Consider the following 27,310-nt stretch of genomic DNA (forward strand, 5'->3'; position numbering starts at 1 on the left):
CCCCAAAATTGGGACACCAACAGTTATGTAATAGCTAGTCTGCCACTCAGAATGTCTACTGTATGCCAAGATTGCCTACGGTAGCCAGAAAGTTGCAAACAAAGGTCATAATATGTTAAGGAATAGATGAGGCACTATTATGCCAGGTGTAGCAAGTACCTTATCAAGATGTTCACAATGTGTCTGGTATTGGCATTTAGTGCATCATTAGGTTGTGATAAGCCACCCTTTACCTTGACCGTATACCACCCCTATCACTCTTCACCTCACCAAACAAACACACATGCATGTACTCACACCAATTCACACACTCATACATTTAGAGACAAACTTGCACACGTGAATGTTTACACTCTGGGTCTTCACCTCACTATCAAATTACTTTCCTAGGCCCAGCAGTGCTGCAGCCAGTTCTCCCCTTGCCATGGAATTCAGGGATTAACATATCAGCAAAGGGCAGGAAGAAGTGGTTGTGTGCCCCACTCATGTCCTTACATCCTCTGTAATCAGAAGCTTGAGAGGCATATTTGCCTGAGTAAGGGTTGGTGCTTGCATGTAACAAAAGCTGTTGAGGTTTTTTCTGTTTACACACTACTGCTACCGCTCATCCTTCCCCTGTCTACAAACAGTCAAGCAAACCAGGAGCCGATTGATTAGTGAATGACTCCCTACAGTAATAGCTTTGTCTCAGAGCAGGCAATACTACATAGTGTTGTAAGCATTTTTGCTGCTAATACAGGAAAGGGCATACATGTCAACCTTAGCAGAAGTAGATAGCCCACAAATGTAGCAAGATGCAAGATGATACCTGAGTACTGAAAAGAGAGAGGTTACAAAAAAGTCCATGCAATTTGTCTCAGAGCAGGCAATACTACATAGTGCTCTAAGCATTTTTGCTGCTAACACAGGAAAGGGCATACAGGTCAACCTTAGCAGAAGTAGATAGCCCAGAAGTGCCGCAAGATGCAGCAGTTGAAAGGAGAAGTTCAACACCCTTGATAGAAGAAGACCCCCTGTACTGTACCTGTGGTCTTTAACCTGATTTAACAAGGACCATTGGAAAAGAAACAACTGAAAATGGCCTCAATTATGAGGGTAAGGAGACCCAGAGGGAAGTTTAAGCCAAAGGGCAGTCAACTCTAATAAATAACACAGCATTTTAAAACAATTTAAAAGTTAAAAGCGTCTAAGCAAGCTCGAGAATCGTCCTCATCAGGAAAATTCCCATATTTGGTGGTTCTCCTAGCAGGCGGGAGAAGATAAGGAGGCCAGATATGTAGAGGTGCTGGAGTTGTGAAAAAATTGGAGAGGGCAAATAGACTGTAAAGAAGGCAAAAGGAGGCTTTGCACCGAAAAGACATCCTAGTAGAAGTGCATTTTGTTGCAGGACCTATCCCAAAAACTGTACAGGAAAAGGAGAATACTAAGCAAATCACTTAAAAGCTCAATTACGAGAAAATCAGCTGTCGATGCACCTTTCCTTTTTGCTTAAAGTTTAAAGTTTAGGCGAGGTCACATAATGTAGAGGAAGGCAAAGCGGCTCTGAAGATGCCAGAGAACAGCAGACAGAGGAGGACCAAACAACATGTGGAATTAGTTGGTTATGGGAGCAGCGTAGACCAAAATTACAGCACACACATAAAATTACTCTATTTAAGGGTTGATGTAACAGTGACTGTGGGTGCAGAGTGCACTTGGGGTAATCTCTAGATAATCTCACAGAGGGTTCAGCGTTACTTCCTGTCGTTTCTTTCTTGTAAGGTGTTGGAAAGGTTTTAGGGAGCAATAAAGACAATGGCGCAGGCTGGGTAAATTTATGAAGCTTACAAGGTCAAGTTAATAGAGAGAAGGCAGAAGGAAATGGGAGATGGTAAACATTCAATATTAAAGATGTGTAGGAGGCCCAAACAGTATTACTGGCAAGTGGTTTATGGCCCGAATGATACTGTAACAATCGTAACACTTGAAAAATTCAGAGGGTGAGATCAACTACAGATGAAACACAGTTTCTAGGTAAAGACCACATTAAACTGAGATCAGGATAGTTTCCAGTGTAATATTTTGCTGAATGTGAAGAGGGAAGACCATCAGGTGGCTATTTTGCAGTAAGGGTTCACTTTTCAAGAAGAAAGCACAGTCATACATAGTTAGGGGAAATTAACTGCTTGTCAGAGTGAGAGTGGAAGGAGTGGCATTGACGGTGGCCCAATCAAAGTTAATCCAAATTCCATGTTCATTTTTTAGGAAACCTTGGGCAAGGAACCACAGGGCAAATAGCTAGGGCAGGGATATTAACATGGAGATTTTGGGGGACATTTACAAAGCAAACAAGAAGAGATTTCTACAAAAGACCCCTAAAAATCTAAAAGTAAATTGCAGGAATTGGGTTTGCTGGATATGTGGAAAATGATGCATCCTCACTTGTGATTACTCCTTCTTTTCACACATTCACAGGTCATACGCATGAATCACATGTTCTGCATGACAGCGGCAGCAAAGGATATCATAAAGTCTGCATTAGGAAATATTACAATGTCGGACAATGCGTATGTAACTGGGAACATAGACATAGGAGTTTGCTGGCCAGCGGGGAGGTAGATGGAGGTTTAACAATGCATTGTACCAATATATGGTAGCTAACAACATGAAGAAGGTAACATACTTTTATCTTAATGATTAGGGTGAGGTTCCAATAGCAAAAGACTGGGACATCATCAAGTTAGTGTTTAGGGGAAGGATTATTGCATTAGCATCAAAAATGAAAATGCAAAAGCAAATGAGAGGTCAAGGAGAAACAGATAACGAGAACAGTTAGAAGATGACTTTAAGATGGGTGGAAGGCCTGACCTGCACAGACTAACAGTGGTGAAGGCACAGTTAAATCTTCTCCTTATGAATAAGATAGAGAGAACATTAATTCACAACAATGTGCAACAAAAATAATAAGATAAGACCCTGGCAAACAGGTTGAGAACATGGTAGCTTAAAAGGTACATGAGAGCAAAGATACTGATGATAAGACTAAAACACGCGAAAAAGAGAAACAGACCTTTTTAGGTTTTATCAGTCACTCTATAGAGCTGGGTCGGTGTCAGGGACATGGCAGGGAGAGTTCTTGAAACAAAAGTAGATCTTGGATTTACCTCCCTATGCAAGGGAAGAACTAGAAGGGCCTATGACAAAAACTGAAATCCTGCCAGTTAGTTGTTTCGCGAAATACAAGACCCTCGCAGGTTGATGGGACCATTTTACCAGGTTGATGGGTCCATTTTATAAAAGGAAAATGATGGAATGCTGGAGGGGCTGGTGGAAAAACTATTTGATTCATCTTAAAATGAAAAACAGCTCCACTGCAATATCCAAGAGAAATTACTAAACTTTAGCACATCTTAGGCCCTCCTTCCCATTCCTGGACCAAACGTGCATTGGGAAGAGCCAGCACATGCTTCCTGGAACTCTGAAATCGCTGTTACTGCCACCTGCTATTTAACAGATAGGGAAGGCGATGGAAGAATTTGGGGCTAGAAGAAAAGATCTTGTGCATGTTTGTTTGCTAGGCATGTCTGTGCATGCTGGTGTGTATATTTGCATGTGTATCTGTGCCAGTCCCCCTGTGTGCTAGTATGTGTGTGTTGGAAAGAGACTAATATGGGACTGCATTGAGGCACATATGACACAGGAAAGTCTGTGATTCTCAATCTAGCCACCAGAAGAATTACTGGTATATGATGGCAGTCCTACAGAGAGCACACCCAATATGAGTTCTACAAAATTAACACTGGACTGCTTCCTGAGAAATAGATAGTCATCAAATGTATACAAAGATTTGCTCTTTACCCCAAAGGGATAGGAATCTATACAATGAAACCACAATTTACGTGGAAATAATGAAAAATAAAAAGGCATGATTAGTGCTGTGGAAATTGGTGCATATAGTGAGGTGTATGTGGTAGGAATGTGCAGAAAAAAATGATATTGTGCACATTATAATATCACAAACACAATTCAAAGCCACTTTTGTCTACCATATTAGTTTAGTTGCAATGATTATTTAAAATACATGACAGGTGTCTTTGACTGAACTCGCATAAATGACGGGAATGTGGTAACACCTTGGAAAGAGCATTAAATGCACATACTATGTAGTGTGCCTTGACTATTTTGAAGGAAATTAGATGATTAATAAAGGTTTACACTCACTGTCTTTTCCCCTTGAGGACTAGACAAACTGAGATAGGAGATACACAGAAATAGTGGTCATACTAATAAATGCCTGCAAGAGAGTTTATGCAAGATTCCACACCCTGTTGTTGGATGTGTGTAAAAGTATAAATGAGAACAATCCTGCGTATACATAGTACATTAACATTTTAACATATAAACACTAATAACAATTAAATACACATTTTCAGTATTTCCCTTATCTAGTTAATGATTAGAGTAAATAAGTCAATAATGCCCATGCACAGTATCTCAAACTGGGTCCCAGGTATGTGAGCGGGTCTGGACTTATTTGATCTTTTATAATTTATTTATAAGGGAATGCGTTAGAGGTTCGATGGACCTTTTGACTTCGCTTAGAGTGATTTAACCATATTTACAATCCTTACTCAAAATCTGGTCAGCACAACATAACATGAATAACAAATCAGTTTTCAATGACTTTGAGTAATCTTTACTCACCATCACCCATGTGGCCATGAATAACCACACCCTTTAGTATGATTAGAAAGTTTATTTCCCTATATTAACAATGCTAATATCTCGCAAATTAGTCTCAAAACAAAATGTTAAACATATACAAACAAATAAACAAGATACACTGTTCCAAGCGAAAATAGGTGAAAGGATATGAAGGAATCCTACATTTTAGGAGCAAAAGTTCTCACACACCCAGATGGGTGTCATGCTTCATCATCGGAGTGCTCCTCGTCAGACCGGCGCTGCAATGTCTGACGGGCTCCCCCAGTGAAGGGGGGGGCTCTTTGCCAGAGATCTTTTCTCAATGATGCCAAGACCCCAAGAGTGAGTTTGGACAAGAAGAAAACTAGGAGAGTCTAAGTGGAAGTTAAATTTGGCTCACAAACCCAGAAAGACTTTATTGATCCAAGAGGAGGGTTGAGGCCAAGATTAAAAAAGGGGGATGAAAGAGTGAAACAGAGACAATGGTCAATCACTCTTTCCCACAGAAATACATAAAAAGGGGTGGGGAACTACCAGACCATCCCTAAAAACGGGTCAACATGTTTCGCGTCTCTACGGTCCAGCCGGATCCTACGACGCTTCTTCACGACCTAATGATTACATGCTTCTCCTAAGTGTAAAAAAAAGGGGACTGTAGTAACCTGAAAATATCAGTTATGGTATATCCAGTCACTTACACTAGTCCGGAACAAACTTGAACAAACTATTCCTACATGTCGCCCCTGCCTATCAAGGAACGAACATCATGGGATGGCATCAGCCAAAGCCGAGCGCAAGCACTTTGCGGCGTTCCTGGATGAAACGGGTGACCTACCCGAAGCCGTGCTCCCGATTTTTTTTTACATATACAAACAACACTGGCTGGCCAAAATGTTGAAAGAATCTCAATTTAACTAGTGCATTGATAACTAGACACTCAAGAGTTACAGCACAAATTAACAGCATCAGTAACTGAACAACAGAAATAGCATACATCTAGATTCCACAGTGAAGAAAGTCAATTCTTCATTAATGACATTTGTAATAATGTGACACTCCTAACTAACCCTCTGATTAGAATGACATGTTTGGACTTCATGAAAAAGTAATTTGGAAAGCATCTATCTAGAGCTCTATCAAAAATAGCGGTTGGTATCTAAAAGAAAGAACAACATCCACAAGGCATATTATATTTCATATACCTCTCCTCAACTGGTCAGCCAGCTGCTTTTTTTTTGTCAGTAGGACATCTGTTTGGTCAGCATCAGCAACGGGTAAAGGGTGAAATGGCTCAGCCATGGTTGGACTCTAAGTTAACTGAGCCAATTAGAGAACATTAACTAAAGAATCAGCATTCACCATTAGCAAAGTAAGCAACAAAATTAAGGTTACAGAGTAGAAGGAATCAGGAACTACTCAGCTCCTCAAACGGGTCTGGCTCAAAACAAGAATAAAAAAAGAAAGAATGGCATGTCTTCTGCAAAGTGCAGTCTGGATATATCAAATCCTCTAAAGAATTTTCCCACGCCATCATTGGTCAGAAAATTGTACGGTTGCAGTGGGAACAATAACGATTAAAACCTATATCTAAAACATAACTAAACAGTCTTTCACACGTCGATGACTGGCTCCTCTTTTCCCGTTCCCATCGTCAGGTTTGTCAGGTAACTTCTTTGTTGTAATCCTAGCTGGAGTCAATGTGCCCATTGTTAGCTCCTGGGAACATCTCTTTCTCACACATCAAATTCACAAAGTAACAACTTCTAGTACAGGATATTTTGACGAACAGTTCTTATGAGAAAGTTTAGGATATTTACAAATCGCTTGGTCAGCACAGTGTGAACAAGGAATAATATTAATTCCATGCTTTCACAAGACATTTGCGAACATTTATTAGGTCATAGAACTTAACATGAGGCTTGTCGACTAAGCCCAAACCTCGTAATTAATCAAAAGCTCAACATTATTTAAGCAAATACATAACATTAATATATTAGTATAACTCATTAATACACTTTATTCTATGTATGCACATCAATAAAAATATAAGTGTGAATTAATTATTACATGCACAATAGTGGCCACTCAGGTGGGTACATTTTCCAAGGCATGCATTATTTTCTATGTTAGCCTAATTCTTGTAGATTCTCATCCCATTAATCATTACAAATGTATTAGTAATTAATTCATCTTTCACAATCCCTCCTCTGATGACTAACTGTGTCATCACACCTTACATCATTTCAACACAAATTTTGGTTTACATAATATTGTGTCTCACCATAACCCTTTACATTTCTTTTCCTTCCCAAACTTTCCCTAAAATATATTTTTAATTTAATTTCTTCCCTCCTCTGAGCATTTTTCAATTTCCTCATTTTAATCACATTATACATTTTACAAATTCCACATAATCCGATCATACAAATTATAATAATCAACATTATATGTATTATTCTCATAACTATCCCTTTCCATAGGTTGCCCAGCCAATTTCCCACAGAAGCAAAACCTTTGCCAACCCTTTCCCCATACTCCCATTTCTTTCAGTACAACTAAGTCAGAGTTAATATTAGTCAGATTGTAAACGAAGCTTCCTATTTCTTTACTATTGTTAGATATAAATGTGCAACAATGTTGCGATTTCAGTGTTTTACAAACTCCGGCCTCCTTTTCTAAAAGGATGTCTAACACAGGTGGTGCTGAAGAGTCACAGATCGTACCGCAGCCATTTATGTGGCCATTAGGATCATGGCTCCTGAAAAACTAGTCAGCATGTTATCCACCATAGTAGACAACTTTCAAATTTTCATGGAATTTAGGATGACCCCCGCTGAGGGGATCATTGCTCCAAATATATCTCTAATTATGCCAGAGTAAGATTCTCTCTTTGGTCTAGCAATGTGTAATGCATTTCATTTAGGTATCTCATTTAAGTTTTCAATCTGATAAATCTATGGTAAAACTATTCCCAAGTAACATGTGCCACACCATCCATCTTCGAAGACGATAATAAGCATTTGGTCCCCATATGTAGTAAACCCCTGGACTTGCTGGGTTCTGTCCATTTAACATAAAAGTCCATTTACTCTGGAAAAGGAACGCATGCCTGCATTTACTCGTTCCCACAAACATTACATCTGTTCAAGACTTGGGCCTGTATATACAAAGCTTCCCTACGTGTTGCACATCTAAAGCAAACTTCCCTTGTGTTTTAGTCTCACTAAGAGCATAAACATTTCTAAATATCCTTTTCACTAAGGCCTTATCTAATTTCGCCTTTCAAGCCTTCCTTCTGTCATCAGTTTGATCTAAGAAGCTCTTTTCAATGGGTGTAAGCAAGCATGTCAAATTATTCCTGTGCGCATTAGCTGTGCCAAAGGTTAATGTAGGTTCAAAAAAGCCTCTCACTAATTCTATGTTATTCTCCTTTGCTACTCTACTCAGGTACCTGATAATAGGAACAAAAGAAAAAGCCAAATTATGGTTTGAATAAACATACTGGATGTACTCTTGGTTACAGAACCTTGTTAGGAGAAGACTGCAACTAATTTCATATTTTAGGGGCAAGCTATGATAGGTAATCCCTTTCTCTACTGATGAAGGAATTTATGTGCAAACATAACATTCTCTCACATCAATGGTCTCAACATACTCCTGCAATAAGCAATAGAAAACATTAGACAAAAGATCTCCTTGTGGATTGTCTGAGTGTACATTTGTATTATCCCTTCTAAACTTGTCTTGCTCTGTAAGTATGGTAGTAGTAGTTTCTAGAGAAGATGTATGATTGACTCTGCCTTCATTCAATAAACTCATAATCACAATCAATAACAAACATACTATCATGCATACAATGAGCAAGCCAATACTTGGATATTTACAACATCTATTATTTCTAAACTGCTCATTATGATTACTCATGATCTGTAATGAATCAGAAAGTAGAAGAAAAAGAAAAATCTCTATGCAGCAAAACAAATATCTTCTTTGCAGATATTTACAGCTTTCAGTCTCTTTTTCCAGGACTTCTCATAAAAAATATGTAACTTGTTAACATTGGTTTAGTAGCTTGTCAAAATCAGTAGTTTTCTTTCAAAAGTCTTTTCAGGTTACTTTCAATTGTCTCTTTCTTTCAGTTTGCACTAAAACTTAAATGAGAGTTAATTGACTCACTTCACGTGACAAAGTATTGACCTGGAATTTCACGATAAAAAACAAAAAGACAAAAATTCACTTTACTAATCACTAGTTGTTGCATATGCACATTCAGGACCTGGGTACCTTCGATTTGCAATCCTTTTTCTTTTCAGTTTTTGATCTCCAATAGCTCTCCGTCACTTAAATATTCCTTTTTTGTTGTGTCTACTTCTTCAATGGTTGATACTGTAATTGATTCTTTTCTCTTGACTTGTGATTTCGTTCACTTATCTCCTTTCAGTGGACCCTTGGTTAATGCTCCTTTCAAAGTTGGACTTTTGGCTTTTTCTTCTTCTGCAAGATTTTGACTTGATGTACCTGCGACTTCTCTTGGAAGAATCAGATCGGTTTGACTCGGATCCGACTAACCCCTTCCTTTGGGTCTGTAGTTTGCTCTGTCTTTCAAGATTGTCTGCTTCTGGGAAAGCCCTCCTCTGACTAGACTCTACTGTTACCTCAGGTGAGGTCAGTTCACAGTCACTCTACTGTAGGTCTTCAGTTTCGTCTCTCACACGAGTGTCTGGATTGTCTTCGATCTGCTCAGAGTCAGTCTTTGATTCTCCAGCTTCCCTTTCTGATTCTGGAGTTTGTCCGGAAGTTGTTGGTACCTTCAACAAATCTTCTTCATTGTCCAAAGGACAAGGTACTGTGACGGGCTAGAGCCTGCGCACCCGCACATGGCTATCACTTGTGCTGACTCTGCCACTGCTGGCCCAAAGCTTCCTGGTCCTGCTGCCTGTGATTGGTCGATCGTTCCGCAGCGGCGGGACGCCAGTCGTCAAAGGTACCAGTGTCAGCACTTTCGGAGGAGAGGGGCGGGAAGGAGAGAGACGAGGAGCAGAGCTCGACTGTGAACCAGCACCGGAGGTACCCTCTGGGTATCGGAAGAGACACTGAGAGGCGATTCCAAGAATACCCTGCTCCAGGCGACCGGGAGGACGAAATACAGCATCCCGCCACGCTCCAGGAGAAGCGTGGCCATTCAGGTGCGTGGGACTAGGTCCCTGAGAGACTGTAAATAAGAGAGAGAACGGAGTGGAGGGAAGAGGGGCGCACGGGGATACGGGGAGGGGGAATAGACAAACACTGAGGAAACTGAAAGGCACGAGCACTGGGGAAATAGGAAGGGAAAAGAGGGAAACAAATGAGGAGGAGAGAGAAACCCGAGAACTTACCGACAGGCACCATAGACTACTGTTACCTTTAATGAGCCAGCCGAAACCCAAGCACAGAAACGGCTGGATACTAGAGAAAAAACAGAAAGACAAGAAAGATTAGGAATCAGCGTAGTAAGAAATCAACAGACAAGTACGGGCTAACCTGAGAAAAGAAGAGTAACTTAACAGTACCAAGAACAGAAAAACAAGAATCGTAGAGACATTATATAAGAAACAAGATATCATTAAAAGATCACTTACAGCTCTTATTCTTTTCTCTCCACATGCGCTTCCCGGGGAAAGACCTGTGAACAAGAGAGGGAGAGAGAGAGAGAGAGACGAGTAAAGGAACGGAACCTCAAGAACACCCCACCAATTAAAGCCCAGCTTCGCAAAGACTGAAAACAAACCTACCTGTATTCCACCATATACCATATCATCAATAAAAATCCTTCGTTTTAAGTCTATAACGCAGTCTGGAGTTGTTCCTCCATACCCACACGGTGACAAGTGGTGTCAGAAGTGGGATTGAGTGGAAATACCGTCACCATGGAGGAAAAAACAACAATGGCAGACGTAATCGCTCAGTTGGCAGAAGGACAACGGCATCTCCAGATAATGTGGTGTAGTGCTTTCCTCTTATCTTGTTTCTAAGCACTAACATAACACAACAGAAATGCACTTCTGAGGTCAAAGAAGACTTTTATTGTTGTTAATTCTTCCCCAACCACAATATTTTATGTATGACGAATTAGTAGCTTTCAAGTCCGCGTTAATCAAACAAAATATATCAGTTTGCAATATACACAGCAGGTTATATTTATAAGATATTGAATGCAAAGCAAAACAAATACTTCACCGTGTGGGAACTATCTACACCTTCATCTTTCTAAGGTCTGCAAGCTGATGACCCCTGTCAGCCGCGAGAAAGAGAGATTCATCTACCCACACGGGATTGCTGGCAGCCTGCGCCAAGCTCCAGCACGAGGTCCGGCAGATTCAAATCTGACCCTCTGCAGCCTGTTACATTCGTTACAAAGGTGTGCCCCCTCCTCTCAGACCTGGGAAACTGAGCAAGCCTTTTGGAGACTGGCCAGGTCTCCAAGACTACTCCTGTTCCCAAGCTCCAGCGGAGAGAAAAAACAACACCCATGTACTCTCTCTTATCATGTTTAGTCTACTGTGAGAAAAACATCTTGGTTCTCTGGTGCAAAAACACAGCTTGGAAAAATACAGCTTGGATTCTCAACTGCAATGTCTAACTCCACGTTAAAGGCAATAGGCAGCTAACCTAGATATCAAATGCAATGTCATGTTAAAGGCAATAGGCAGCTAACCTAAATATCAAATGCAATGTCTAGTGTCATGTCAAAGCCAATAGGCATCTAAGCTGAATACAAAATGCAATGTCTTATATCATGTCAAAGCCCATAGGCAGCTGAGCTGAATACAAAATGCAATGTATAATATAATGTATAATATCATGTCAAAGCCAATAGGCAGCTGAGCTGAATATAAAATGCAATGTATAATATCATGTCAAAGCCAATAGGCAGAATATCTAATAGCATGTCAAAGTCAATAGGCAGCTAAACTGAATACATCATGTCAAAGTCAATAAGCATCTAAACTGAATACATCATGTCAAAGCCAATAGGAATGCAATGTCAAAGCCAATAGGCGGCTAGACTGGATACAGCATGTCAAAGCCAATAGGCAGAATACAGAATGTAATGACTAATGCAATGTCAAAGCCCATAGGCGGCTAAACTGAATACAGAAAGTAATGGCTAATGCCATGTCAAAGCCCATAGGCGGCTAAACTGAACAAAACATACCATGTGCTACTGGTGAACATTGAGCAACTAATATGCGCAGTGGTGAAACACAAAGTCATTGGTCAAAACAAACTCCATCAAATGGCAGTACATGTGGGAACAACAAATGAAAGAAGCTAAAGAGGAACGAGAGGCACTGCAAACAGCTCTTAAGAGTCAGGCAAGGATTATGGCCAATAATCAACTCGTACATGAGACTGCTTTGGGGAAACTTACCGATACCATCGCTCATACAAAGGTACACCCCACAGTACCGAGTAGTGTGTTGCAACGCTATCAGGAACAGGAAGACCCTGATTAGTTTTTCACCAACTTTGAGAGGGTGACCAGCACTGCTAACTGGCCAGAGGATAAATGGGGCCAATATATCGCCCCCCATCTCACTGGCCATTTACAAGCAACATATCAAGCTGTTAACCCCAGTGGTACTCTTCCATACAAAGACCTTAAGAAAACCATTTTAGAGAGAGTAGGTTTGGACAGTGAGAGTTATCGCACTAAGTTTAGACACATGAAGTGGCAGCAACAGGAGAACCCCCGTACCTTGTATTATCGAGTCCAACATGCAGCCAGGAGGTGGCTACTTCCAACAGAGAACACAAGAGAAGAAATGTTTGACATTATAGTCTTGGAACAATACTTAAATGCTCTCACACCTACCACCCGGAACTGGGTTCGGCAACATCCTGGTCTCACCAATGAAACAGCCATAGAGCTGGCCTGTGCTTATCATTGAGGCTCGGATTTCAGGGCTAATGTAAGTCGGACCCCACCAACCCCAAGCCATCCGGCCATACCTAGACTACATCTGCCGCGGCCTGTAGGAAATTCTGGAACTGACCGAACACAACCAGCTGGTCCGGGTCCCTCTGGATACACCAGTCATGGACCCCAATGTTATCACTGTTCAGAATGGGGCCATATTGCCCGGCATTGCCCTCAAAAGAAAGATACAGAAGAACCTATGGAGATAGGCCTGACCAAAGGAAGGGTATTTTGGGCTGGAGGGAAGAAACCCAAATACACCCTCCCTCTACTCATCAATGAAGTAGAAAGGATGGCTCGAATTGATTCTGGATGTAGCCAGAGCGTGATCAGGGATGATTTAATATTGCCAGGACAGATAAAAACAGAGACACAGGTTCTCATTACCTGCGTACATGGGGATCAACGGTTTTACCCACTTGCGACAATACAGTTGAAATGGAAAGAACAGAGTGAAACCCTCAGGGTCGGGGTGCTTCCCAGCCTCGATGAGGATATAATCCTCGGGACAGATTATATGGATTTTCCCTCCTTATTGGAGAAAGCAGGGCAAGAGCACCTTCTGAGGGAATGGTGGAGGGAAGCACCTAGAGTACTGGACCCAGATGAGCCCAAACAAGTACGAATTGCCCTCAGCTGAAGACAAAAAAGAGAACAACGACGCTCCTATATGCCGAACTGTTTATCTCACAAAGATTCCCTTAGTATTGGGAAGGTTTGCACAATCACCGGAGATTTCCGACAGAATCAAAATGAGGATCCTACCTTAAAATATGCCTGGCAGCAGGCTGAGTCTGGAACAGCACCAGGGGTAGGTCCCCGATTCTTGGTTCGTAATAATCTCTTATACAGAAATCCCACACCCACCAGAGGAAATAACCTACAATTAGTAATACCTAAAAGTCACCGTCAACAGGTATTGCAGCTGGCACATGGGGATAATGGGGACGGACATTTAGGAAGGGAGAAAACGGAAGAAGCGGTACTGCGCCGATTTTACTGGCCCGGGGTTTATGGCGAGATACGTAAGCATTGTTCTGAGTGTACCAAATGCCAGTTATATAACCCCTCTCCACAAAAACCCGCTCCCCTCCAGCCACTTCCCATTATTGACATCCCTTTTACCCGGGTGGGAATGGACCTTATCGGGCCCCTTACCCCTTCAACTCGGGGAAGACAGTATGTGTTAGTTTTGGTGGACTATGCCACACGATATCCCGAGGCCATACCCCTTCCTGGTACACATACGAAAGCTATCTCTCAGGCTATAATAGAGTTCTTTTCCAGAGTGGGTTTCCCGAAAGAGATCTTGACGGATCAAGGGACTCCATTTATGTCCAGATTAATGGCAGAAGTAAGTCGACTACTAGGGGTGAAACAAATCTGTGCCTCGGTTTATCATCCACAAACAGATGGGCTAGTAGAAAGATACAATAAAACCAATAAATCCTTACTAAAAAAAAAGTATATCTGAAGCTGGGAAAGACTGGGAAAAGAAACTGCCATTGGTTTTATATGCTATTCGTACGCATGTACAAGCGTCACTGGGCCATAGTCCTTTTGAAATGTTATTCGGGCGACAGCCACGCACCCTGTTAGACATGTTAGCTGAACAGTGGGAGGATACAGAAGAGGAAGTAAAAGATCTCTTGTCCTACACCAGGGATTTAAGAGACAACCTACATATAGTATGGGAAGAAGCCCATACAGATTTACAAGAAGCACAGGATAAGCAGAAACAAAGATACGATACCCGGAGTGCTATACGCACCCTATCAGTAGGAGACAAAGCTCTGGTCTTGCTCCCTAGCACTGACAAAAAGCTATTGGCTAAATGGCAAGGACTGTTTGAAGTAATAGCTCAGATCAACCCCACCACATATAAGTTGGCCATTCCCCAAGGGAGTGGTAGGGAGCAGATATATCATATCAATTTACTAAAGAAATGGCTAGAACCCACAGAAGACAATTCTGTTCACTTTATCAACTCTGAGATTCCTGACGACATTCCATATCCCAAGATAACTTCCCAGGATCGGTCCAACCAGGTAAACCCATGGATCAATCCTGACCTTACAAAAGGGTATCACAGTCAACTAACCCAGTTAGTACAGCATAATCAAGATGTCTTCTCTAGATATCTGGTAGAACTACCCTAGTCCAACACCCCATCCGTTTGAAACAAAATACTGTCTCACGACAGCGGCCATACCGCATCCCTGAAGCAAAGCAAAAGATAATTGAAAGAGAGGTCCAAACTATGTTGACAGCAGGTATCATAGAACCATCAACCAGTCCCTGGTGCTCGCCAGTCGTATTGGTACCCAAGCCCGATGGCAGTACACGGTTTTGTGTGGATTACAGGGGTGTTAACAACCTCACCTATTTTGATGCTTATCCTATGCCTAGAATAGACGAACTAATTGAGAGATTAGGCCAAGCCAAATACCTATCCACCTTAGATCTCACGAAGGGCTATTGGCAGATACCCTTAAAAAAGGACGATAAAGAAAAAACAGCATTTGCCACCCCTTCGGGTTTATATCACTTTACTGTCCTTCCTTTTGGCCTCCATGGAGCCCCCGCCACTTTCCAGAGGCTCATGGATGAAATCCTATGTCCCTTTCAGCAATATGCTGCTGCCTACCTCGATGACATTGTTATATACAGTAAGACCTGGGAGGAGCACATGACACATCTAGGGACCATATTGCATGCTCTACGAAAGGCCAACTTAACTGCCAATCCTGACAAATGTAAACTCAGACAGACTAGTATCAAGTACCTGGGTTATATTGTAGGGAATGGTAGAATTAGTCCCCAAGTAGAAAAAGTAGAGGCCATTTCTAAAATGGAATTTCCCAAGAGAAAGAAAGATATTAGAGCTTTCCTGGGTTTGATTGGCTATTATCGGTGATTTATCCCTCATTTCTCCACCATTGCAGAACCTCTGACTAATCTACTGAAGAACTCCTGTCCCAACACCCTTGGTTCCCCCCCAATGCCTGCTGTATGTAGTTTTGAGCAGTTCAAGACCGCTCTCACTTCGGAACCCGTGTTGCCCTGATTTCGATAAACCTTTTGTGTTATTGACTGATGCCTCCGACGTGGGGCTTGGGGCAGTGTAATCCCAACCGCAGGCTGATGATTCCTCCACCCAGTGTTGTACATCAGCAGGAAGCTTCTACCGCAGGAATGTCATTATCCAGCTATAGAGAAGGAATGTTTGGCGATTAAGTGGGCAATTGAATCTCTCAGGTACTACTTGTCGGGCAGAACTTTTACCCTGATCACTGATCACGCGCCTCTCACATGGCTTGCCCATCATAAGGACACTAATGCCAGTGTTCTTCGCTGGTTCCTTTCCATGCAGCCCTTCTCTTTTCGGATCCAACATCTGCCTGGGAAACACATGGTGACAGCGGATTTCCTTTCCCGTTATCCGGCTCTGGAGCGTCTCGACAGGCCGCTCCCTAGGGGGAGTGTATGTGACGAGCTAGAGCCTGAGCGCCCGCACATGGCTATCACTTGTGCTGACTCTGCCACTGCTGGCCCAAAGCTTCCTGGTCCTGCTGCCTGTGATTGGTCGATCGTTCCGCAGCGGCGGGACGCCAGTCGGTCAAAGGTACCAGTGTCACCACTTTCAGAGGAGAGAGATGGGAAGGAGAGAGACGAGGAGCAGAGCTCGACTGTGAACCAGCACCGGAGGTACCCTCTGGGTATCGGAAGAGACACTGAGAGGCGATTCCAAGAAGACCCTGTTCCAGGCAACCGGGAGGACGAAATGCAGCATCCCGCCACGCTCCAGGAGAAACGTGGCCATTCAGGTGCGTGGGACTACGTCCCTGAGAGACTGTAAATAAGAGCGAGAATGGAGTGGAGGGAAGAGGGGCGCACGGGGATACGGTGAGGGGGAATAGACAAACACCGAGGAAACTGAAAGGCACGAGCACTGGGGAAATAGGAAGGGAAAAGAGGGAAACAAATGAGGAGCAGAGAGAAACCAGAGAACTTACCGACAGGCACCATAGACTACCGTTACCTTTAATGAGCCAGCCGAAACCCAAGCACAGAAACGGCTGGATACTAGAGAAAAAACAGAAAGACAAGAAAGATTAGGAATCAGCATAGTAAGAAAACAACAGACAAGTACGGGCTAACCTGAGAAAAGAAGAGTAACTTAACAGTACCAAGAACAGAAAAACAAGAATCGTAGCGACATTATATAAGAAACAAGATATCATTAAAAGATCACTTACAGCTCTTATTCTTTTCTCTCCACATGCGCTTCCCGGGGAAAGACCTGTGAACAAGAGAGAGAGAGAGAGAGAGAGAGAGAGAGACGAGTAAAGGAACGGAACCTCAAGAACACCCCACCAATTAAAGCCCAGCTTCGCAAAGACTGAAAACAAACCTACCTGTATTCCACCATATACCATATCATCAATAAAAATCCTTCGTTTTAAGCCTATAACGCAGTCTGGAGTGGTTCCTCCATACCCACACGGTGACAGGTACTCTCTGCGTATGGCTGGCATGAATCTAGTTTGGAACTCCTGCACACTTCACAGCAGCGGTAGTAATCAGTACTACTTGATGAGGACCTTTCCACCTGGGCTCCAAACAAGTCTTGCTCACAAGCTTTCTGATCACAACCTAGTCTCCAGCTCTCAGGTTGTGGCTTTGATCTTGAGAGGGCTGCACAGTTGTGGCCTCCACCTGATGAGAGAAAGAGCGAACCACATCAGCCAGACCCTTGCAGTACTCAAACACCATATCATCTGTTAGGTTCACAAGAGCATTGGCAGGAACCACTGGCAACCTCATTGCTCTGCCCAGTAGGATTTCATGTGGTGACAGTCCAGTCTTCCTGTCGGGTGTGTTTCTCATACTCATCAGAACTAGTGGTAGTACGTCTGGCCATTTTCAGATTTGGGGACACACACATCTTAGCAAGTCTTGACATCAAGGTACCATTAGTTCGCTCAACAAGTCCTGATGCTTCAGAGCAGCAGCTACAGTGCAACTTCTGCTCAATGTTTAGTGCTGAACATAGTAATTTAATCACCTCTTTATTGAAGTGACTTTCTCTATCTGATTCTAAAGAGACCGGAAAACCAAAACGAGGTATCAGTTCTGTAACTAATAGTTTTGCTACGGTAAGGCTGTCATTTCTTCGTGTGGGGTAGTCTTCAATTCAGTGACTAAAAATGCAAACAATCACCAGCACATATCTCAACCCTACACACACAGGCATCTCAATAAAGTCCATCGGCAGTCTGCCAAATGGACTTCCCGCTCTTCCACTGTGGCTCATGTAAACCACTGTTCTTTTACTCACATTCATCCGCTGACAGATAAAGCAACAGTGGCAAACTGCTTCTGCAACCTGTCTAAATTTCGGATTGGACCAAGATTGTTTAAAGGTTCGACTCATGGTATCCCTCCCAACATGTGCTTGACCACGATAATATCTAGCCAGTTGAGTCAACAGATTGTTCAGCAATACTATTTGGCCTTCTCCTGACAGCCACACATCATCATCCCTTTGTACACATTTCGTTTTAACCCACATTTTCTTTTCATCTTTGTCAACATTTTCCTGAAGAGCTTTCAGCTCCTCCCAGGTGTCAATCAAGCTGGAGCAAAATTTGTACAAATTTCTTCTTCAGGTAACAATTCCCATTTGTCTTTGAAGCATATACAGTTCAATGCGCAAAACATTGTGACTTGATCCACATATCCATTTCCCATTGATATAAAATCTTGGCTTCTCTGGTGTGCACTGCATTTCACCACAGCATTCTTTTCAGGCAATTGTAAAGCGTGTAACAGATCATGTATTCTTTCACCATTTCTAACTGGTGAACCAGAAGAGGTCAAGAAACCCCTCTGTAACCATAGCTGACAAAAGTCATGGACTATTCCAAATCCATACTGACTAGCTGTATAAATTGTAACTTTAAGCTGTGCAGGGACATGGCATGCTCTAGTAAGAGCCACTTATTCAGCCACTAGTACGGAATACAGTCCTCAAAGCCAGGAATCCTCAAGTGTACCACATATTGTGAACACTGCATATCCTGCTTTTATTGTTCCCATGATATCTCTTAAACAGGAACAGTCAACAAAAAAAATCTGGTCATGTTCTTTCAATTGGCTATCTCGAATATTAGGTCTAGGTTTTGTGCACAAATCAGTAACTTCCAGACAGTCATGTTCAACCTCTTTCAGCTTATCAATTTCAGCATTTTCTTTTGGAAGCAAAGGTGCTGGGTTAAGCACTGTAGACCTTTTCAGAGTAACATTTGGTGACCCCAAAATTATAGTTTCATTTCCGGTCAATCTTGCTTTGGTAGAATGCTGGGTCTTTGATCAGGTAAGCAAAACTCCTAAGGAGTGAGGGACCAAAACAGTTAAAGGATGCCCCATCACAATGCTCTCACTTTGAGTAAGGCTCAATCAAAACGCTGCTACAGTTCGCAGGCAGCCAGGTAACACTGCTGCAACTGGGTCCAAAGTAGCTGAAAAACATGCTACTGGGTGGTTTACACCACCATGGAACTGAGTCAGGACGGACAAAGAACATGCATCACGCTCATGACAAAACAACATAAATGGCTTTGTGTGGTCAGCCATTCCCAAAGCCGGAGCTTTGCACAGACTTTCTCTCAACTTCGTAAAGGCTTTAATTCAAGCTTGGTCTAACTCTAGGGGATCTGAAACTTCTTTGTGAGTTAGCTTCTGCAATGGCTTTGAAATGATTGCAAAGTTGGGAATCCACAGATGACAGTAGCCCACCGTCCCAAAAACATTCTGACGTCTCTCTGCGTAACAGGGGGAATCATCTGTAATATGGCCGTGACTCTCTCTCTGGGAATCTTTCTAGCTCCCTTTTCAATTTGGTGTCCCAAATACTTCACTTCTTTCTGACAGTACTGTAATTTTGCTGGGGACACCTTATGTCTGTTTACCCCCAAATGATTTAGTAAGGCAATTGTATCATGCCTGCAAGCTTCTCTTGTTTTTGCAGCAATTAACAAATCATTAATGTACTGGACCAATGTCGATAGGAATGAAATTTCCAATGACTAAAAATTCTTCTTCAGTATCTGATTGAAGATGGAAGGTGATTCTGAAAACCCTTAAGGAATTCTGCCCCAACAATATACTCGATCTAGAAATTTAAAACAGAAGAGAAACTGGCTATCCTCATGAAGAGGGACAGAAAAGAATGCTTGTGATAGGTCCACTACGGTGAACCATTCAGCATCACATGGGATCTGGAACAATATCAGAGCTGGTTTCGGCACCACTGGACAACATTTAATCACAATATTGTTTATCTTCCTTAAATCTTGAACTATCGGAATTCCCCACAGGGTTTCCGTAGACCCATGATAGGTGAATTACATGGGCTGTTCAATACTTCTTTTAAGGCCCCTTGTCTCACAAATTCTGCAATTATGGGTGCAATCCCTTCAATAGTATCCTGAGTCATGTGGTCTTGGGGATCTGGGGGACAATTGCATTTTGCTTGACAGGGTCAACTTCTCTTATTAGGAGAAGAAAAACCACGGCACATCCCAGGATCAAGGTGAGAAAAACTTTATTCCTTTGTGTTAAGTCAGGGTGGAAATCCTCTGATATCATGTAATGCACTGGATACGTAATATGGAAGCACTGTACAATTTTCATATTTGTGAAAAAACAGCCGACACGTGTTTCGTCATCCTTGACTTTTTCAAGGCTGTAAGTATATACAAATAGGATGTATCAGTCACAGAGCTTCATAATGCATTGAAATCAGAGTGGATTTTCGCGTTAGGAAACGTGAAAAACAACATTTGAGGTAGTGAAAAGGAACGAGAGGCCCAATGTCCTAAGATAGTGTGTACAAAAAGTTTGAGAGTACAGGTGAGAACGATGCCAACATCAACCAATATGTTGAGCGGCTAATAATAAAGCAGTGGGTGGCAGGACGAGAAAGAACATACTAGTGTTTTAGTGCAAAAGGAGAAGAGTGACAGGACACAGCAAAACCATGCAAGAAACCAATTTGGTGACTGCAAAGAACATTATTATCTATGGTGTACCAGATGATTAGTGATCTTCACCAGCACGATACTGTGGATAGAGGAAAAAAGGAAGCGGAGGAAGGTACAGATAGAAATAGTATGTTTCGGCGGGAAAACAATGGTTGCATACCTTGTAGTATACAAACTAAATGGTTAATCCTGATAAAAATCCAAGAAAGACTGAACCGTACAGCATGGTGTATAGGTTGTAGTATGAGTAGAGTTCAATGCCTGAGACCATGGTAAGTCTAAAAAAGGGGAAAAATATAAATGCAGTGAGCAAAAAAAGGAAGTGAAGGAGGGTACAACTGGAAGTGGTATGTATTGGCAGAAAAAGAAAATGGTTGCATACCTTGTAGTATAGGAACTAAAGGGTTAATCTTGATACAATTCCAAGAAAAATGAACCGTACAGTATGGTGTACAAGTTGTAGTATGAGTAGAGTTTAATGCCTGAGACCATGGTAAGTCTAAAAGAAAGGGAAAATATAAATGCAGTGAGCAAGAAAGTAGAGTTCAAAGTCGTATATAATCATAAGGGAAAAGATTTTGTTGTTTACATATCGTTGGGGGCGAAGTAGACCTGGAAGAGGTCTTATTTCGAAACAGTCTGTCGAATAAACACAGGGGACGATTAGTTTGATCGAGCGGTGGAAACTGCTGGCGTCCCACTGCCCGTTAAGAGCAAAAAGGACATAGTGTAATTGAAAATAATTGATGTGGACGTGTGAACTGAGGACTAAAGGACTACCAAAAAACAGAACCCTTTAGCTCTGTCCGTTGGTTTACAGGAAAGAATGATTTAGCAGTAGTTAGTATCGCGGTGGACTAAGTGTTTGAAAAAAAAAAAATATATATATATATATATATATATATATATTTTTTTTTCCCTATAAAAGGACAAGGTACCTGAAAAAAGTATTGAGCGGGTTGCAGGAAGAAAAATGGTAAATGGTCACCAAAAATTAATTAATTGAGACCTACATGTCGTTAGGGACAAGAATAGTGCTAGGGAAATTTCCTAAAAAGCGCTCTGTTGAGAATAAATCAGGGCGCAATCGGGCGGCGGGTTTCCCCAGTGTCCGACCGTCCTTAGGAGCGGAGACGAGATATTAGGACAAGAAGTGGGAGAAAAGCTCAATTCGCAAAAGCGGGACATGAGTCCTAGGGAGGAGAAAAAGTGATGGCCGTTTGTGCCCGTTAGTGGATTGGGCAGAAACAGACTGAGCAGACGCCTCTTACCTTCAAGCTGTCCATGTTGTGTTAGAGCCGTATGTGAATGGCGTCGTCACGGAGACGTTCGCCAACTGAGAGCCGGAAGTTTATAATAGAAACCGGGACTGGGCATTGAATAGAAGAGGGACTAAGCGGGACGAAAATGGGCCGCCATATTAGAATGGAGCAGGGGGGAAAAAAATCCAAGTAATGTGAATGAAAAGTAAAAAATAAATAAAATAACAAAAAGTGTTCATATCGAAAAACACGGAAAATGTCTGATGGTTTTGTCGGTGATAAGTATGTGAGATGGACATATATATAGTAGGTTCTCCACACCATGTGCCAGCATGCATCAAAGGCAGTAGTATATTTTGATGTGTTGAGTGATAGACAATGAGTATCATGCTAAGAGCAGGGATGTGTGCGCCCAAAAAAACAACACACATTATAATAAGAATATCTAATAACGCAGTTTTAAAATTAGGAAAGAGGTATGTTTTTAGAAATGAAAAATACATAGTATAATAATTATTAAACAGTGGAAAGGACTACAGAAGACATAAAATTGTAAACAAAAATATCTCATGAACAGTATCAGAAAATATGAATGAACAAAACAGTAACCCAGAACGAATGCGTAAGAGTATGCTTTAAGCCAAGGCGAATAAGCAAGCGTATGGTGATATACAAGGTTCATGGAAGCTTATAGTTCATGTAAATTATGTAATACAATCACAGATCGCATCTGAGACACGATTGTAACACCATACCATAAAAAGTCCCTTGTTTAGAGTTAAAAAACTATGTCATGGGTTAAGTCTCTCATATGTATAATAAAGATAAATCAATACGTTGAACAAATGACAGATGACAGTACCCGTATTGTATAAGTGAAGGTCTATAGAAGCACATGGAGATCTTTATCAGAGTTAAGCCCCTCTTCCACACAACGCAGTTTGACTATCCATCTGCTCTCCAGTTGCCTGAGGAGGAGAGTTTTATTACCCCCCCCTTGGACAGTTGCCTAGGGTGGCAATGCCATGTGTGTGTATGTCTAGTTTCTCATGAAGAGGGTGTGCTGAGTTGTAGTGTAAAGCAAAAGGATACTCCTTGTTATTATTTTTGATTGCCCGGATGTGTTCTTGTAGCCTTTCTTTGAAAGGCCTAATTGTGCTGCCAATATAGATTTTTTTGCATATACAGATGATACAATATACAATGAATTTGGTATTGCAGTTCATAACATGTTTTATTTTGTGCACTATTTTTGTATTATAGCAGAAATTCTTGGTTTTGTCCAGGGCATATTCACAAACATTGCAATGACCGCATTTATAAAACCCAGGTGGTGGTGAGGGTAACCAGCTAGTATTGGTAACAATTGGTAAATAACTGTGGCACAGTTTGTCCCTCAGGGTACGGCCTCTACGGTGGATCATGTCTGGGCTGCTCTTTAAACCTTTCCTGAGACTCTCATCAGACAGTAGAATGTGCCAGTTTTTCTTGAGAATCTTAAAGACTTCTGAGCTAGCGCATGTATATGTGGTTATAAATGCTGGTGCTTTTTTCTGGTGCGTCTGTATCAGTGTTTTGTTCTTCTTCTTCTGAAATAGGGATGTCCTGTTAATCTTCATGATTCTCTCCCGTGTGTTGCTTATTAGTTTCTTTGGATAGCCTCTGTTCAGAAAGCGATATTCTAGTAGATCTAACTGTTTAGCAAATTCCAGATCTTCCTGGCAGTTGCGTCTCACCCTTACCGCTTCCCCATATGGGATGGCTTTGATTTGGGAATGCGGATGGGCACTCCTTGCGTGTAAAATGGAGTTTGAGGCTGTGGCCTTCCTGAATAACTTAGAGCGGATGTGGTTGTCAACAGTATATAGTGTCACATCCAAAAAGTCAACACTCACAGAGCTAATGTTAGAAGTAAAATGCAAATTGTATGAGTTGACATTAAGGTGTTGAATAAACCGATCTAGGGATAGGCTGTCGCCTGACCAAAAAAGGAGGATATCTTCAATATACCGTCCCCAATAGAGGATATGCTGCGTCAGTTCTGGTGGACCGTTTGTCCACAGGTGATGATGTTCAAAGTGACCCATGTAGAGATTGGCAAAAGAGGGTGAAAATTTGGCCCCCATTGCCACCCCTTGCTGTTGTCTATACCAGGATCCCTCATGCAAGAAAATGTTGTTGTCCATGACTAGATTAATAAGATCCATCAGCATAGTAGAATCTTCCCTTTTATCTAGAAAAAATCGGATGGCAGCCAAACCTTCCTTTTTAGGTATGCATGTGTACAGAGAAGTTACATCTAGTGTAACCAAGAGATGGCCATCTGTCCATTCATAGTCTGCAGTGAGCCTGAGAAGGTGTGTCGTGTCTTTAATGAATGACGGCAGATTACTTACAAAGGGTTGTAGGAAAAGATCTATGTATGATGACAATATTGCCACCTTTGTCAGCCTCCTTGATGACTACATCTTTCATATCTCCCAGAGACTGTAGGGCCCTTAGCTCTTGTGAGCTTAAATTATTTGGCCGGGATTTATGGCCAAGTGAGTATTGATTCTCCAATTTGTAAAGATCATTTGTGACCAATTTGTGGAACACATCTATTGCATTGTCTGATGAGAAGATAGGTGTAAATTTGGATCGTGGTCTAAGGCCACTGGCACAGGTAGTTGAACTACTGAGACCAAGGTCTCTTAAAATGTCATCACAAGTAGGTGCATTACTGCTACTGTCATCGTCTTCTAAGGAAAGTAGGGTCTCTATGTCCCTAATGTCTCCAATGGAGAAGTCGCAGGTAGTGATATTGTCAATTTGCCTTTCGTTTATTATGAGTTTGTGATTGAAATATTTCATTAGTTTGCATTTCCATGTGAATTTAAAGAGATCAATATGCATCTCCGTAAAATCCAGAAAGACCATTGGAACGAAACCCAGGCCTTTCTTAAGGACACTCAATTGTTGTTCGTCTAGGGTCATATTTGATAGGTTGATGACACATAGGTCATCATTGTGAGTAGTACAAACGTCTAGTTCTTCATGCTGCGTGTTGTTGATCTTGTGGTAACCCCGGACTTGTTGTTTGTTGGGTCCGCCCTTGTTTCTCTTGCCCCTTCTGGTTCTCTTGTGTGCGTGGCCTGTGTGTTTCTGTTGTGCCTCTGTCCTCTGCGGAACCTTTCCATCTCTAATAAAAAAGTAGATTTGTTGTGGGAGAGGGTACCCTGTTCCTGTCTAAAGCTGCTCGTTTCCTCACTTGTAATGCTAGAGCAGCTAGATAGTTCAGTGTCACTAGACGTGATGCTAGAAATGGTTTGTGCTGGTGGTAGTGACGTTCTATTGGGCCGATTGTCATTGATCTCTTATTAGAACAATGTATTTCTCTGAAAAATCCCACACTTTCATTTTAACTGTTCCGTGCAAAGCAAAAGGAAGATCTTGCACTGTAAAAACAGGAAAAAACTGGTTAAAGGGTACTCTTCATTTGCTAAGTCACAATCTTTTCCCTCGGACTAGTCATCTTCGTCATCACTATTTGTCTGAATGGCAAATTCCATCAGTTGAACAAGTAATCGAACATTCTGTTTTGTATAGCAAATCTCTTCCCAGTAAGGAAACCGGACTAGAGTCACAAACTACGAATTTGTGTAACCCTTTGAAGTTTCCAATTTTAACTGGAATGGGTTCTGTAATCAGGTTGGTCAAATGCTGGTTTGCAACTCCTACGATCTTTACTGTCTTCCCTGAAAAGGGGCAAGTTAGGAACCTCTGCAGTTCTCACTGTAGAGTAAGTAGCCCCCGTGTTTTCTAAAAATGAGATTTTGTGATCCATCCCTTTTCTCTTCACATATGGGCCCTTCTGGTCTACTTCTAATGAAGCAGCTAGCACACACTCTTCTTCATCTGAACTCTCACTCACCCAATCATCATTCGCTTCATCCTCGCTGTGCAATGGGTATTGGTGTATGGTGTTATTACTCGTGTTAAACCTTTGACCTGTGTCCTGCTGAGGAAGCATTGCATGCTGCTGTTCCATTGAGGCTTGAGGTATCTGAATTTGTTGTTTCTGTATCATTTAAACTTTGGGTTGTATTTGCTGTGACTGAGGCATCTGCAAACATGGAATCTGTTGCATGGGCTGAGGACCTTGTGCCTGATTCACATTATTTTGGAACCCAAAATTTTGACCACTCACTCTTGGTCCTCTCATGTTTGGGAAGGAAATTATTTCATTTGTCTGTGGAACAGTACCCTTCTGTCCTAGCATCGGACACTCCCACTTCCAATGTCTGAGGCCTCCGCAAGCGTTACATGGTAACGTTGCCTGCATATCATTCTGAGTAACTATGGTATTCAAATCGGAAACCACGATTCACATTTCCAACCCCAACTCGACTTCTACCTTTCGCCTGCGGAAAACTTCCTTGTATTCCAGATTGTGCCGCTTTTATCTGCATCAAACTTGCCTTCTCTTTCAACTTTCTTTGCTTCAACTCTATCTCATCAGTACAGTACTTAGCATATTGCAGTGCTTCATCAATCGCCTTTGTTTGCCAACAAATCAAATTACTCTTAATCATCTGGCTAATCTTAAATCTCAATCCTTCGACAAATCTGAACACAAAATGAATCATGCCTTTCGGCTCAACTGTTTCTGTACCACTCTAATGTTTGAATGCCTGCAACAATCTCTCATAATACTCATGTATGGACTCCTTTCCTTCCTGGGCTGCTCTGTCTATTCTCTGCCCATCAACATTCTTGGGAGAAATTCTCATTTTCATAAATTCGATCATCTTATAGTAATATTTCATTACATCAGGAGATGGTGCACCTGTAGCTGGATCTCTTGGCGAGTCTCTTATCGGCCAATCTACACTTCTTTTGAATTCCACCCATAAATCTGCTGAAATCACTATCTCTAAGAGAGTGTTAAAATCTTCCCACAGGCATTTTGCGAGCTTAACAAACCTCTCTGTTTGCTGGTACCATTCCACTGGTTTCTCTCGCAACCTTGGGTAATCATTGGTAAATTACAGAATGTCAATTCTGCTCCAAGGGACATGGACAAAATTCCCTCCTGGAATCTCTCTCATCAGTAGTATTTTTACTGGGTTAGCAGTCTGGTGAACAGAGTTAAATTTGCAGAGTCTCTTTTCTTCTTGCCTCATTTCTTTACCTAACTGCCTTCCCATTTGTCTGATGCTCTCCATGTTGGAATAATCTGAATGAATTCCCTAATGTGAATTTTCATTCCCGGTATTCTCATGTTCGCAATGTCTTTGGAATCAAATTCTAACCTGTAACTTCGTCTCAGATACTTTGTTTTCTCAATTTCTATGTCATATTTCTCTGCTAGATCT

Source organism: Pleurodeles waltl, chromosome 6 (assembly GCF_031143425.1).
Source record: "Pleurodeles waltl isolate 20211129_DDA chromosome 6, aPleWal1.hap1.20221129, whole genome shotgun sequence".
NCBI lineage: Eukaryota > Metazoa > Chordata > Amphibia > Caudata > Salamandridae > Pleurodeles > Pleurodeles waltl.